Here is a 15,390-nt window from a genome sequence, read left to right on the forward strand (position 1 = left end):
TGCAGGAGACACAGGAGATGCAGGTTTCAGTCATTGTGTTGGAAAGATACCCTGGAGGAGGAAATGGCAACCCACTCCAGTATTCTTGCCTGAAAAATCCCATGGACAAAAGAGCCTGGTGGGCTACAACTCAAAGCGTTGCAAAGAGTCAGACCTGACTGAGCAACTAAGTCCACGCATACACACACATATGCTTAGTCACTAGTCTATGCGGCTGCTGAGCACTTAAAATGTAGTTAATCTAATCTGAGCAGTTTTGTAAGTGTGAGATACATATCGTTTTGAAGATGTATGAAAAAAACAATGCAATATATCCCAAACTTTTACGTTGATTATGGAAATGATAATATAGGCAGTCCTTGCTTTACAGACAGTGCAAAACCACAAAAGTGACTTAGTAAGCCAAAACTACACTTAGTAAGCCAAAATGATTGCAATAATCAATGGAGGGAAGTTATGATTATTACGTGACCTTTAGTGCTCACTTTGGCAGCACATATACTAAAATTGGAATGATGCAGAGAAGATCAGCATGGTCCCTGTGCAGGGATGACACACAAGTTCATGAAGCATTCTGTATTTTTAGCACGAGAAAGGAAACATTCACTCAAGTCCACTTGAAATATTCAGTGAGAGGCCCATATAGGATTACTCCAAGGAGGAACACATCGAGACACATATTAATAAAACTGACAAAAGTTAAATACAAAAATATTAAAACCAACAAGGGAAAATCAACAAATGATATACAAGGGAACTCCTAAAAGGTTATCAGCTGATTTTTCAGCAGAAACTCTGCAGGCCCGAAGGGAGTGGCATGATAATGTTTAAAGTGATAACAGGGAAATACCTACAACCAAGAATACCCCACCCAGCAAGGCTCTCATTCAGATTCGATGGAGAAATCAAAAGCTTTACAGTTAAGAAAACATAGAGAATTCAGCACCACCAATCTAGCTTTATAACAAACATTAAGGAATTTCTCCAGGCAGAAGGAATAAAAGAGACCACAACTAGAAACAAGAAAATCATAAACGGGAAAGCTCACCAATAAAAGAAAACATACAGTAAAAATAGGAAAGCATCCACACGCAAATATGAAATCAAAACCAGAAAACACAAGAAGAGGAAAATACATACGCAGGAAGTGGAAGGTGAAATTAAAGAGACAAGCAACTTAAAACAACTTTGTATATAAATAGACTGCTATATCAAAACCACTGAAAACTGCAAACCAAAAAACTATAATAGACACATACACACAAAAGAAAAAGCAATCCAAACACAATAATAGTCATCAAATCATAAAAGAACTATGGAGAAAGGGAAGAGAAAAGCCCTACAAAAACATCCAAAAACAATTAAGAAAATAGCAATAAGAACATATAAATTGATAACTACCTTAAATGTAAACAGATTAAATGCTCCATTCAAAAGACATGGACTGGCTGAATGAATACAAAACCAAGACTCATATATATGCTGTCTATAAAAAGACTCACTTCAGACTACAGACTAAAAGTAAGGGGATGAAGAAAGATATTTCATGCACATGAAATCCAAAAGAAAGCAAGAATAGCAATACACATATCAGACAAAACAGACTTTAAAATAAAGATTGTCGCAAGAGATAAGGAAGGACACCATATAATGATCAAGGAATCAATTCAAGAAGATATAACAACTGTAAATACATATGTACCCAATGTAGGAGCACCTCAGTATACAAGGCAAATGCTAACAGTCACAAAAAGAAGAAATCAATAGTAACACAGTAATAGTTGGAGACTTTAACACCCATTTACACCAAAGGACAGATCACCCAGACAGAAAATTTTCCTTTTTGTCACAACTACGTTCCTCATTTCTGTCAATAAGTTTACCTTCACTAAGTTTCTGAGGCTATTCATCTAGTCTTTTGAACAGTAGAATTGTCAGAGTCCCCGCAATTGTTCATCATCACCTCTGCTTTCACTTTCAATAGTATCTTTTAAAAATTTCTTTGCTGATCTCTCACTTTGTCAGGCAACTCCCTAAATGATTATCCATTTTTATAACGTGTTATGTGGGCTTAACACTGAGCTACAAGAAGGCAACACAACTATATGCTTCACTGTCTATGCATGAATTGAATAACAGGTGTGCAGTGAACAATTACCAACAGACTCTAAAAGAAAAATATATTTTGACTGGTCACTGATAATGATGCTCACTTGTTGTTCAGGTAGTTGTTTGTGGACTGAAAGTCTAGTAGTGAAGTTTGTACTTTATGCAACTACTCACAGTTATTATATCAGAATAATAGAGATTCAGATCATGTTATTGGAAGACTACTTTTATTAAACTAAATGGTGATAACTGAAATTAATGCATGCCAAAACCACGCAAAGTAAAATTTGCCTGTATTTTGGATACTAAGTCAAATAAATTATATGATTAAAATTAATTATACCTGTTTATTTTTACTTTCTGTGGCTAATAGAACATTTTAAATCACATACGTGGCTTGCATTAAATTTCTATTAGACAGTGCTGCTGTATACCGTATATTAACAAAAATGTTACAAGAACAAAAAGAAATACTCAGCTAGGAAAGAATCAAACACTGTCACAGTTTCCGAGAGAGAAGAGTAGTCACAAGGAAAGGAACAGATTCAAATCTGCATAAACTGAACATAAGTTTATGGTGAAAAACAGCAAAGCTAAAACTAAAAGATAATAAATTGGGAAAACATTTGCAACAAATATGAGCCAAGGGTGAATTGCTGACATTATAAAATTACCCATTCAAATTTATTCTAAAAGTATCAAGATCCCAGTAGGTTGTAAAACAGATGAATAGGCAATTTATATGAGAGGAAATTGAAGTAGTAAGTAAACATCTAGAAAAGTATTTATCTTGTCTGGTTATCAAAGATATGAAAATTATTGCAACTTTCAGTTACAATTTAGTATCCACTTTATTAACAAAACAATTACAACACCCAACACCATGGGGAAATTTGTGAACTCATGCACGATACCTGGCATTATAATTAGATATAGTACTTTTAGTAACCAGCAACGTATAAACAGGAAGAGCCATACAGATATTCCCAACCCTTTGACCTCATAATGCCACTCCTGAGAATGACCTGAAGGAAGTAATTCAACAAGAACAAAAAGTTATATATATAGTAAGATACATACGGTATCTGCATCATTGCTTATAATAGCAAAAACCTAGAGATATTCTAAAAATTTAATGTAGAAAACTGCATTCAACAATGACAGAATACACAGTGTTTTTCAAATGCATATCAAACATTTACTAGAATTTACTGTATGCTGTGTCATAAAGCAACCTGCAATATATTTCAAAGGATTGAAATCATTCAGGGTATGCTCTCCAAGTATAGTGGAATTTCTCTCAACACTCATAACAAAAGCTAATTAGAAGAGTACCAAATGCTTTTAAAATTGAGCAATAAAATTCCAATCAATCCATGAATCAAATAAGGAAATACATAGAAATTAGAAAATATTGAGCTAAATGACATTGAAAATATGGCATATTAAAACATCTGGAAGATAGTTACATGATGATCAAGAAAATAACTACCAACCTGTAATTCTATAATCATCAAAAGTATCCTTTAACTTCATCTTCAGATTAACAAAAATTGAGAGAATTTATGCAGTTCCTAGAGGAAAATTTATATTCTTAAGTGTATATAATAGAAAGAAAATAGGATGCTATTCATCAGTGATTCAATTTTCTATCTCAAAACAAAAAGAATGGCACATACAATTAATTAGTACAGAGAAAGCAGAAGGAAAGAAACAATAAAAAATAAAAGCAGAAATAAGAGAAACAGAAAACAAAATACAATATAGAAAATCAACAAAATGAAAACTTTGTTCCTTGAAAAAAATTAATCAAATTGATAAAACCCTGGAAAGACTGATGTAAAAAGAGAGAAACAATATACTAATATCACTAATGAATAAAGAGACATTCGTATAGGTCCTATAGATATTTTAAAAATAAGACTGCAAATAACTTTATGCCAATTTAAATGAAATAAATTCCTTAAAGAATATAATGTACTGAAACTGACACAAAAAGAAAGAATAAACAGAATATCATATATCTACTAAAGAAATTAAATGTTTTATTTTAACCTCTCCACAAAGTATTCTCCTAGCCCAGATGGTTACTTTGGTGAATTCTAGCAAATAGTAAAGAAAGTAGAAACTTCAATTCTATATATACTCTTCCAGGAAATAGAAAAAGAAGCTACCTTTTCCAATATTTCTATGGTATCAGCATTATCTTGATAGCTAAATTGTAACAAAAATTAAAAGAAAGGAAAATTACAGATCAATATGCAGCAGGAACATACACATATAAAAATTTAATAGATTAGAAAAGGGAATTCAGTAATATATAAAATGGATAATGCATCACAATTAAATGAAGTTTATTCTAGGAATGCTAATAATCAGTTTAGTTCAGTTCAGTCACTCAGTTGTGTCTGACTCTTTGTGACCCCAGGAATCGCAGCACGCCAGGCCTCCCTGTCCATCACCAACTCCCGGAGTTCACTCAGATTCATGTCCATCAAGTCAGTGATGCTATCCAGCCATCTCATCCTCTGTCGTCTCCTTCTCCTCCTGCCCCCAATCCTCCCAGCATCAGAATCTTTTCTAATGAGTCAACTCTTCGTGTGAGGTGGCCAAAGTACTGGAGCTTCAGCTTTAGCATCATTCCTTCCAAAGAAATCCCAGGGCTGATCTCCTTCCGAATGGACTGGTTGGATCTCCTTGCAGTCCAAGGGACTCTCAAGAGTCTTCTCCAACACCACAGTTCAAAAGCATCAATTCTTCGGCGCTCAGCTTTCTTCACAGTCCAACTCTCACATCCATACATGAGTTTACCATTAATAGGACTTCTGGTAAAGAATCTGCCTGCCATTACAGGAGATGAAAGAGACATGAGTTCAATCCCTGGTTTGGGAAGATTCTCTCGAGTAGGAAATAGCAATCCACTCTGGTATTTTTGCCTAGAAAATTCCATGCACAGAGGAGCCTGGTGGGCTGTAGTTCATGAAGTTGCAAAGAGTTGGAAACAAGTGAGCGACTGAACACACACACACAATAGTCAATATAATTCAACATTCACAGAAAAATGGAAACAAATAAAATGATGATCTTAATAACTAGAGAAAAACTTTTGATAAAATATTGATTTATGATGAAGACTCTTAGAAAATCAAAAAGAGAAGTTAATTTAATGGCAAATTACTGAAACTTTCTTCCTGAGATTAGGAACACTAGATGGATTCTACTAACACTATTTCCATTAAAAGAAAAAATAAGATCTTAACCAATGCAATGAGGCAATAAAAAGAAACAAAAATCATAATATTTAGGAAAAGAAAAAATAAAACTCTCATTACTCACAGAAAATATAATTTTATATAGAGAAAAATCTTTTTAACAATCTAGAGATAAATATCTAGAATTAAAATTTATTATTCAGGTTGTTGGATCTAAGGTCAATGTATGAAATCAATTGCATTTTTACATACCAGCAACAAAAGGTTTGGAAAAGAAATTAAAGTGATAACACTTATAGCAGCATAAAACCCATTAAGTCAAAAAATGTATTTGATGATAGATGATCAGGACCTCCACACTGAAAATTGTAACACTTTGTCAAAAGAAATGGATAAAGGCATAATAAATAGATGAATTATTTTCCTTCATTTTCATGTACTGGAAGAATTTAAAACTGTTAGAATGCAAATTTTTCCTAAATTAATTTTTAGATTAAAAACACAATTCTGATTAAAATCCCAATACATCTGTGTAGAAATTGACAAGCTGATTTTAAAATTCATATAAGAATTGAAGAGGGCAAAAACTATCAAGGTGATCATTAATAAATAGAAACAAGCTGGAGGACTTATACAGCCAGGTGTCATAACAATTAAAAAGCTATTAAAATTAATATAGATTAAAGTTAGTATAAGAATAGACTAAAAAAAACAATAGAAAAGAGTTCCACATCTCAGGGCTACCTCAGATTGGCAGAGGTGGCACTGTGGTGTAGTGTAGAAATATTGCTGTTTTTAACAAATGGTGCTAGGCTATTTGGATTCCCAAGTAAGAATAGTTACTCTTTACTGTCACCCTTCACAAATCAATTCTAGGTGGATTATAGATTTAGATATGCAAAAGTCAAGCAAAGGCTTTTAGAAAAAAATTGGACAATATTTTTATTAGTTCAAGTAGACAAAGTTTTCTTCAATAAGATACAGAATATTCTAATCATAAAACATTAACTTTAACTATATAACTTCCTTGGTGGCTCAGATGGCAAGAATCTGCCTGCCAATCCAGGAGACATGGGTTTGATTCCTGGTGGGAAGATCCCCTGGAGGAGGCATGGCAACCCACTCCAGTATTCTTGCCTGGAGAATCCCTATGGACAGAGGTACCTGGTGGGCTACAGTCCATGGGGCCGCAAAGAGTTGAACACGGCTGAGCAACTAAGCACATATTAAAATTAGGACCTTCTTCCTCAGATGACACCATTCAGTTCAGTTCAGTTCAGTTAAGTCGCTCAGTCGTGTCTGAATCCATGAATGCAGCACACCAGGCCTCCCTGTCCATCACCAACTCCCTGAGTCCACCCAAACTCATGTCCATTGAGTCGGTGATGCCATCCAACCATCTCATCCTTTGTCGTCCCCTTCTCCTCCTGCCCTCAATCTTTCCCAGTATTAGGTCTTTTCAAACGAGTCAACTCTTTGCATCAGGTGGCCAAAGAAGAGAATCAAAACTCAAGCCACACAACATTGAATATATTGGTAATTCATATAAAAAGACTCATATGCAGAATATATAAGCAACTAAACATTCAATATAAAATAGGACAAATGACTTAAACAGTCAAAGAGGATAGCCAAATGGCCAATAAACATATGAGACATGTTTAACTTCATCAATCATCAAGAAATGCAACTTAAAATGGCAAAGTAGTATCACCACACATTTAGCGGAATAGCCAACACAAAGTCAGACACTACCAAATTTTAGCAAGGGAGTAGAAGAACTGAACTCTTGTTCACTGCTGCCAATTTAAGTGTAAATTCATACAACCACTTTGGAAAAATGCTTGACAGTCTTCTAAAGCTGAACGTATATATTTTGTATGAGCCAGTAATTTCTCTCCTAGGTATTCATTCAATAGAAATACAAACACAGGGCATCCAAAACTTACAAGGAAGTTTATTGTACTATTTGAAATAGCTCTGAACTGAAATGATATGTATTTGCCAATAGCTGAATGTGTAATTTTTGTTTGTTTATACAATAAATACAAGTGATAATAATGACCCACTGCTACATGCAACAAAGAGCGAATCTCTAGGAGTGACATGTGCATCATGGAAGCATAAGCTACCCCTCTGTCTCCTTTTTAAACAACTAATTAGACGTCCATGACTGAACAAAAGTGCTTCCGTACATTACACCAAGGCACTCAGCAGGTTTCTAGCCCACCTGTGCATTTGAAAAACAAATGTGCCGAGCCTGGGAAAGAGCCGAGGATTCGAAGGCATCAGCAAGCCTGTCCCACCCCACTAGTCATGACGGGGAGAAAGGAAACCCGAAGATTGCACATGTAGGCAGATGCCCACGGATGAGAGAGAATCTGCCTAAGGGGGAGAGCCCAGCGTAACACTGGAGAGGGAGAGGGGTGAGTGCGAATGCAGAGGAGAGGGAGGAACTTGCCAAGGTGGCAACCCTCACAAGGGTTCTTGCAAAGGGTTGAACTTTTGGTGGCAGAGAGACGTGTCCAGCAAAGGAGGAGAAGAGCAGTGACTTTTCCTATGGAGCAGCTGGAGAGCAAAACTGATGAGTAACTGCCCGGCTACCCCAGTTAATAAACAGAAGGAGCTCTTTACCAAAGAGAGTGAAATTAAAACAAACAAACAAACAGAAATTCTGGATCTGAGTAATTCAATGAATGAGATGAATAATACAATAGAGGCCACTGGTAAGAGGGCAGACCGCATGGAGGAAAGGATAAGTGACTTGTAGGATAGAGACATAAGTAATTCATTAGAAGAGGAAAGAGTTCTGAGATTTTTTTTTAAGTGAAGAAACCCTACAAAATCTATTGGATTTGATAAGAAAGGTAAATATAAGAATAACTAGCTTATAAGAAGAAGGGAGAAAGAAAAGAAACAGAGTATACTTAAAGAAATAATAGCAAGAATTTCCCAAACCTGGGGAAAGACTTGAACATAAAATTCCATGAAACTAATAGAACACCTTATTATTTCAATGCAAAAAGATCTCCAAGGCACATTATGGTGAAACTGTTAAAAACTATAATAAAGTATCTTAACAGTAGCCAAAGGGATAAAAGAAAGTAACCGACAAAGAAAGCTCTGTTTGGATATCAGTAGATCTCTTAGCTGAAACCCTACAGGATAGTAGAAAGCAGAATGATATGTTTGAAGTGTTTAAAGATGAATTTGTCAGGCAAGAATAATTTCAGTAAAGTTATCCTTCAGTTATGAAGGAAAAGATTTTTTTAAAACTAACAAAAAATTAGAAAAGAAACAACCAAAAGACTGAGGGAGCACACCACCACCAGACCTGCCTTGCAAGAAATAGTGAAAAAAGTTCTTCAAGCTGAAATGTACAGAGAGTAACTGGCAACATGAGAATATATGAAGGGATACAACACACACTGGTGTAAGCGAAAACAGAATTTTAAAAATGTAGTTCTGTATTGAAATAGTGTGTTAACCATTTAACCAGAGTATAAAAATTAAAGGAAAGGAATATTAAAAATAACTATAGGTACAATAATTTGTTGGGTTTCCCTGGTAGCTCAGCTGGTAAAGAATCACCTATAATGCAGAAGACCCCAGTTTGATTCCTAGGTCAGGAAGATCCCCTGGAAAAGGGACAGGCTACCCACAGCAGTATTCATGGACTTCCCTTGTGGCTCTGATGGTAAAAGAATCTGCCTGCGATGTGGGAGACCTGGGTTCAATCCCTAGTTGGGAAGATCCCCTGGAGGAGGGCATGGCAACTCACTCCAGTATTCTTGCCTGGAGAATGCCATGGATAGAGGAGCCTGGTGGGCTACAGCCCGTGGGGTCACAATGAGTCAGACACGACTGAGTGACTAAGCACAGCATAGCACTATAATTTGTTAATAAATATACAATGTAAAAAGAGATAAATTGTGACATCAAAGGTATGAAAGGGGATGAGTATAAGAGTGGAGACTTTATAGGTGAATGAAGATAAGTTGCTATCAGTATAAAACCAAATGTTTTATCTGTAAGATGTTTTATATAAGCCTCAAGATAGCTACAAAACAAAACTGTATAATAGATTCATGAAACATAAAATAGGGCAACAGAGCTTACCAGAAGGAAAAAACAAAACAAAACAATGGAGATACCCGACAAACAGGAGGCAAACAATACCACGGCAGTAGTAAGTCCTTGTTGCTGTTGTTCAGTTGCTAAGTTGTGTCTGACTCTTTGCAACCTCATGAACTGCAGCATGCCAGGCTTCCCTATCGTTCACTATCTCCCTGAGTTTGCTCAAACTCATGTCCATTGAATCAGTGATGCCATCCAATCATCTCATCCTCTGTCACCCCCTTTTCCTCTTGCCCTCAATCTTTCCCAGCATCAGGGTCTTTTCCAGTGAGTTGGCTCTTCACATCAGGTGGCCAAAGTGAAAGTCCTTACATGTCACTAATCACTCTAAATGTAAATGGATTAAATTTACCAATCAAAAGGCACAGAAAGGATGGATAGATAAAACGTAAGACAACTATGTGTTGCCTATAGGAGACTCATTTCAGCTCTAAGGACACACATAGAAACAAAGTGAATAGGATGAAAGAAGATATTTTATGCAAGAGGAAACCAAATGGAAGCAGAGATACTTGTATTTATATGACACAGATTAGACCTTTTTAGGCCAAAAGTGGTAACAAGAGGCAAAGAAGTTCACCATGGTTAAAGAACAGGATGCTTGATTTAAAAAAAGGTCATGTGGAATCAATTATTTCTCTATGAAATTGTCCTTATCTTCACTTTATGGATGTGGCTTAGAACTATTAAATAACCTATGACTATACAATCTAGCAATTCACTGGGGTGAGATCTGAACATGGATCTATCCCACTCTAAAGCTTATTTCTTTCATAAAATGTAGCCCATAGCTGTTCACTGTACAAGTAATTCAGTTACAGGAACTCACACAGCAGAGAGAACACTGCAGGCTGGGTTGATCTGGAAGCTGTGTGGAGGAGGGGGATACCCTTTCAGATTGGATTTAAACAGGAAACCCATGGAGGGGAAAGAATCCTTGGTTGAGGTTGGAGGTGGTCAGGTAAGTCCTGGGAGTTTCAGTGGTCAGTAAGCAACTTGTTTGATTGAAGAAGAGGATTTTCAAGTTCCGTGAAGTCAGGGATTGTGTCTGTTGTGAGAACTGAGTTATTCCTAGAGCTTGACACATTTAAAATGCTTGATTAATATCTGTTAAATGAATGAAAGGGTAAATGATAAGTTTCATATCAAAATTGATTTGAAGCAACCTAAATGTCCATTGACAGAGGCTTGGATAAGGAAGATGTAGCACACATATACAATGGACTATTACTCAGCCATTAAAAAGAAAAAGATAATGCCATTTGCAGCAACATGGATAGAGCTAGATTATCATACTGAGTGAAGTTAGAGAAACGCAAATATTGTATGACATCCCTTATGTGTAGTATCTAAAAAGAAATGATACAAATGAACTTATTAAAAAAAAAAAAAACAGAAACAGACTCACAAGCTTAAATAATGAACTCATGGTTACCAGGATTGGGGTGGAGGGGGGCGGGCGGGAAGGATAGATAGGGAGTTGGAGCTCAACATGTATACACTGCTATATTTAAAATGAATAACCTACAAGGACCTACTGTATAGCACAGGGAACTCTGATCAGTGTTATGTGGCAGCCTGGATGGAGGAGAATGGAAACATGTATATGTATGGCTATCTGCTCTGTACCTGAAACTATCACAATATTGTTAACTGGCTATACTCCAATATAAAATAAAAAGTTTTTAAAAATTCAGCTAAAGGTAACTGTTTATAGATGGCATAGTTCTTTTACTCCATGAATAACACAATTTGACACACCAGTTAAAAAGTACCCAGAAAATAAGATGGTATCAGCCAAACTTATTGAGACAATATTCAGGGAAATTGAGCTTTCCAAGCATGACTTTGCATTTAGGTGCTGGGGGTATCTTAGAGCACAGGGTGGAGGTGGCTTGGATTAGGGCCAGCACATGGACATGTTACCCAAGGCATCTGCCTCAGCCCTTCCATCTTGGGGCTTTAGAACCTTTGTCCTTCCTGTCAGAACTGCATTTTTTGGAAATTTCTTTCTGAGTTCTCTTTTCACTAGAAATACAATTTGTTGAGATAATGATCTATACAATGCTAAAAAATATTTCAGGCGCCACCTCTGCTTCTAGGGGGAAGATTGGCATTTCAGGTCACTGTTAAAGAATTTCTCTTTTTTTGTGTTGCAGGAACACTGCTCCTCAAACAGTTTCCTCCTTGGGGAGGAGGAGATGATGAATCTCCTAACCTCAGTGTCTCTGACATTTACATCTGTGGGCTTCAGGTAAGGCTCATTTCCAAGATATCATGGTTGGTTAATTACAAAAGGTATTGATTAATGGACTCAAGTCAACCTTGAAAAATGTTTCTAATGGATTGCAACAAGGTTCTGTGACTCTATCCATTTTATTATCTACTCGTGAATATATGAAATCCAGACTTCAGACAGACAATTGGAATACATTAGTAATATATGTCGGATGAGAAATTCCAGTAAAAATTTAAGGCTTTAAAGATGTGCTGAAATTCAATCAGTACAAATGATGTCATAGGTTCACAATATCACAAATACAGAATGGGACACATGAGACTATACATCAATTTAAATATAAATGGAAATTAACTGCTAGTCAAAAAAAGAAACCTAAAACATTGTATTCTCTAGTAAACACTTGCATGCCCACTTGTACCACAACAAGACCTGGTTCCCTGCCCATAGTTAAGGGGTCCAGGAGTGGGCATGTGACTCAAAAATGAGATACCATCACTTAGTTCTGATTTAATAATTATTAAGTTCATAGTAATTTAAAGATATGATTATTTTGATATAGAGAATGGTAACCCAGTCTCCCCCTGAAACCCTAGGTTTTGAAAGGCAAAGCTCTGGATTTGTAGGCAGCCATGTTTTCACCACTGGGGCAACAGAGGAATGTGCCATGGAGAGAACATCAGATGAGAGATGAAAAAAGAAACTTCTGTTGAAGTTTGGGTTCCTTGGGTCAGCTGTGCCTGCGACTCAGCTCCATTCCTCCTTTCTTGCCATCATTCTATTCTATTAGCCTAATGTGTGTGTGTGTGTGTGTGCACACGCACACGTGTGCACGTGTGTCTGACTCTTTGCAAGCTCATGGACTGTAGTCCACCAAGCTCCCCTGTCCATGGCATTTTCCAGGCAAAGATACTGAAGTGGGTTGCCATTTCCTTCTCCAGGGGATCTTCTCAACCCAGGGATCAAACCCTTGTCTCTTGTGTCTCCTGAACTGGCAGACAGACTTTTTACCACTAGTACCACCTATAACTGAGCAGAACCTGAGAAATTACTTTTTAACTCAAGTTATTTACGTTTCTGTAATTTATAATACAAAGTGTCATAAGTAATAATACACAAACTTAAGCTCCAATTCTAGTTTCTGGAATAATGGTGGGATAAAGTTATGACCAACCTAGATAGCATATTGAAAAGCAGAGACAGTACGTTGCCAACAAAGGTCCGTCTATGGTTTTTCCAGTGGTCATGTATGGATGCAAGAGTTGGACTGTGAAAAAAGCTGAGCGCCGAAGAATTGATGCTTTTGAACTGTGGTGTTGGAGAAGACTCTTGAGAGTCCCTTGAACTGCAAGGAGATCCAACCAGTCCATTCTAAAGGAGATCAGCCCTGGGTGTTCTTTGGAAGGAATGATGCTAAAGCTGAAACTCCAGTACTTTGGCCACCTCATGCGAAGAGTTGACTCACTGGAAAAGACTCTGATGCTGGGAGGGATTGGGGGCAGGAGGAAAAGGGGACGACAGAGGATGAGATGGCATCACCAACTCGATGGATGTGAGTTTGAGTGAACTCTGGGAGATGGTGATGGACAGGGAGGCCTGGTGTGCTGTGATTCATGGGGTCACAAAGAATCCGACACAACTGAGTGACTGAACTGAACTGAACTGAATCATTAAATACTAAATCTCTAGGTAGCTATAATCTGAAGCTCTGTCCTGGCCACACTAGTATGGACTGTTGTGGTCATTCCTAGGTTCAACTTTCTACAAATGCCTGTCAACAGGGAGAAGTTTTAGAGGAGGAGGATGCAGCTAAGTAGGAAAGTTTAAAGGGCTGCCGTATGGAAGGCAGAGTAGATGTTCTATTTGAGTCAGTGGACAAAACTGATCCCAGGAGTACGAAGTTAGAATGAAGATTTTGACTCAATATAAAGATAGCCTTTTGTAAATGGAGACAGTAGTGTGGATGCATATACACTAACATACGCAAGTAAATAACCAAGGGGAATTTTCCTTATGACAGGGAACTCAAATGGGGGCTCTGTAATAACACAGAGGGTTGGGAATAGGCGGTAGGTGGAAGGGAGACTAGAGAGGAAGGGGACATATGTACACTTATGATTAATTCATGTTGATGTATGACAGAAATCAAATCAATATTGTAAACCATCACTCAATTAAAAATAAATAATTATTAAAAAAAATAAATGTGGCCTTTCTAAACCTTAGAGCTATCCAACAATGAAATTGATGACCTAATGAATGATAAAGGTCTCCATCAATGGAAAGGTTGGCTCTGAACATGGACAGTCACTTATTTGGTAATTTGACAAATAGGCAGCAACTAATAGCTATAATCTGTTGCAGGCTTCCTGTATGTAAAGTGCAGTGGCTAATACATGCTTTATATAAATTTACTCATGTAATCTTTATAACAGTGAGTGACTATCACACACTAACAATTTTGCAGTACTCTTAGGGCCTCCCTGCTGGCTCAGATGGTAAAGAATCTGCCTGCAATGCAGGAGACCTCAGTTCAGTCCCAGTCGGGAAGGTCCTCTGGAGAAGGGGATAGCTACCCACTCTGGTATTCTTGCCTGGAGAATTCCATGGACAGAGGAATCTGGTGGGCTATAGTCCATGGGGTCGCAAAGAGTTGGACATGACTGAGTGGCTAATAAGACAGACAAGACTCATTTAATCTCTATAACAATCAAGCAAAACAGACAGTTCATATCCATTTTTTAAAAAGTTACTAAATATTGTACATAGGGCAATATTTCAATAATATTTAAGGTAAAAAATAATGTATAGAATTATACTACAGGTAGTGTCAATCTTTGTCATAAATACTTGTAATTTTACTATTTCATGGTTATTTAAGTTGATAAATAGTTCTAAACTCACTTCTACAGCAAATAGTATCCTATAAGATTTTTAAATATGGACAAGATAAAGCACTTTCATCTCCATTATGATTAATTCAATATGTTTGCCCAACAGCCTCCCTGTAGTGTCTTCAGGACCTAGTGGATAATGGGTCTTCATTTATTCTATAGTAGGAAAATTGACCTTTGTTGTCCTAATATTCACTAGTTGTGAAGTTCAAACGCTTTCTTTCATAAGTGGGTAAGATAAGGAGTTAAACTGCCTGCTTTACTATTGCTCATCAACTCCAAGTCTTATCTGCTACATGAAAATTCCAAAACCCACCACTGCTTAACATCAGCCTAGAAATGAATCATTTCTTTTGGAGGATAACCTAAATTTGATAACTAACCCAACCTACAATCCTCTTTATATAATAAGGAAATCTTATCCATCACACTAACTTCTAAAATATATTTTTGAGTTTTTAAATATTTTCTATAGCCATCTATTCAATTTTGCATTTACTTTTTTTTTTTTTACCAGGTACTGTAACAATTTTGCGACCTTACGTCAGTATTGTTTGCCCTTATCTCTTTTCTTAGTTTGTCCCACATTCTTTTTCTTTATAAAATGTCTTTGAAAAGACTAAACATAAACATACAACGAGCCCAGCTAAGCCAGATGCAGAGAGACTGACAGTTAATGCCAGATGCTGGAGGTTCTCTTCAAATTAAATATTCAGCACCAGGTGTTTGAGTTGGCCTAACAAAGGAACATGTGCTTACGAGGGATACAAAGATGAAATTCGAGGAACCAGTTCTCATT

At 36.7% G+C, this 15,390-nt stretch overlaps 1 non-coding gene across 1 annotated transcript; it reads left to right on the forward strand.

The window, feature by feature from the left end:
* The first annotated feature begins 477 nt into the window (after positions 1-477).
* On the forward strand, positions 478-584 carry LOC114113304 (U6 spliceosomal RNA). Its single transcript, XR_003588365.1, has one exon. It is a non-coding gene; the product is annotated as a U6 spliceosomal RNA (small nuclear RNA).
* The last annotated feature ends 14,806 nt before the right edge of the window (positions 585-15,390 follow it).

This window comes from Ovis aries, chromosome 2, assembly GCF_016772045.2.
Source record: "Ovis aries strain OAR_USU_Benz2616 breed Rambouillet chromosome 2, ARS-UI_Ramb_v3.0, whole genome shotgun sequence".
Lineage (NCBI taxonomy): Eukaryota > Metazoa > Chordata > Mammalia > Artiodactyla > Bovidae > Ovis > Ovis aries.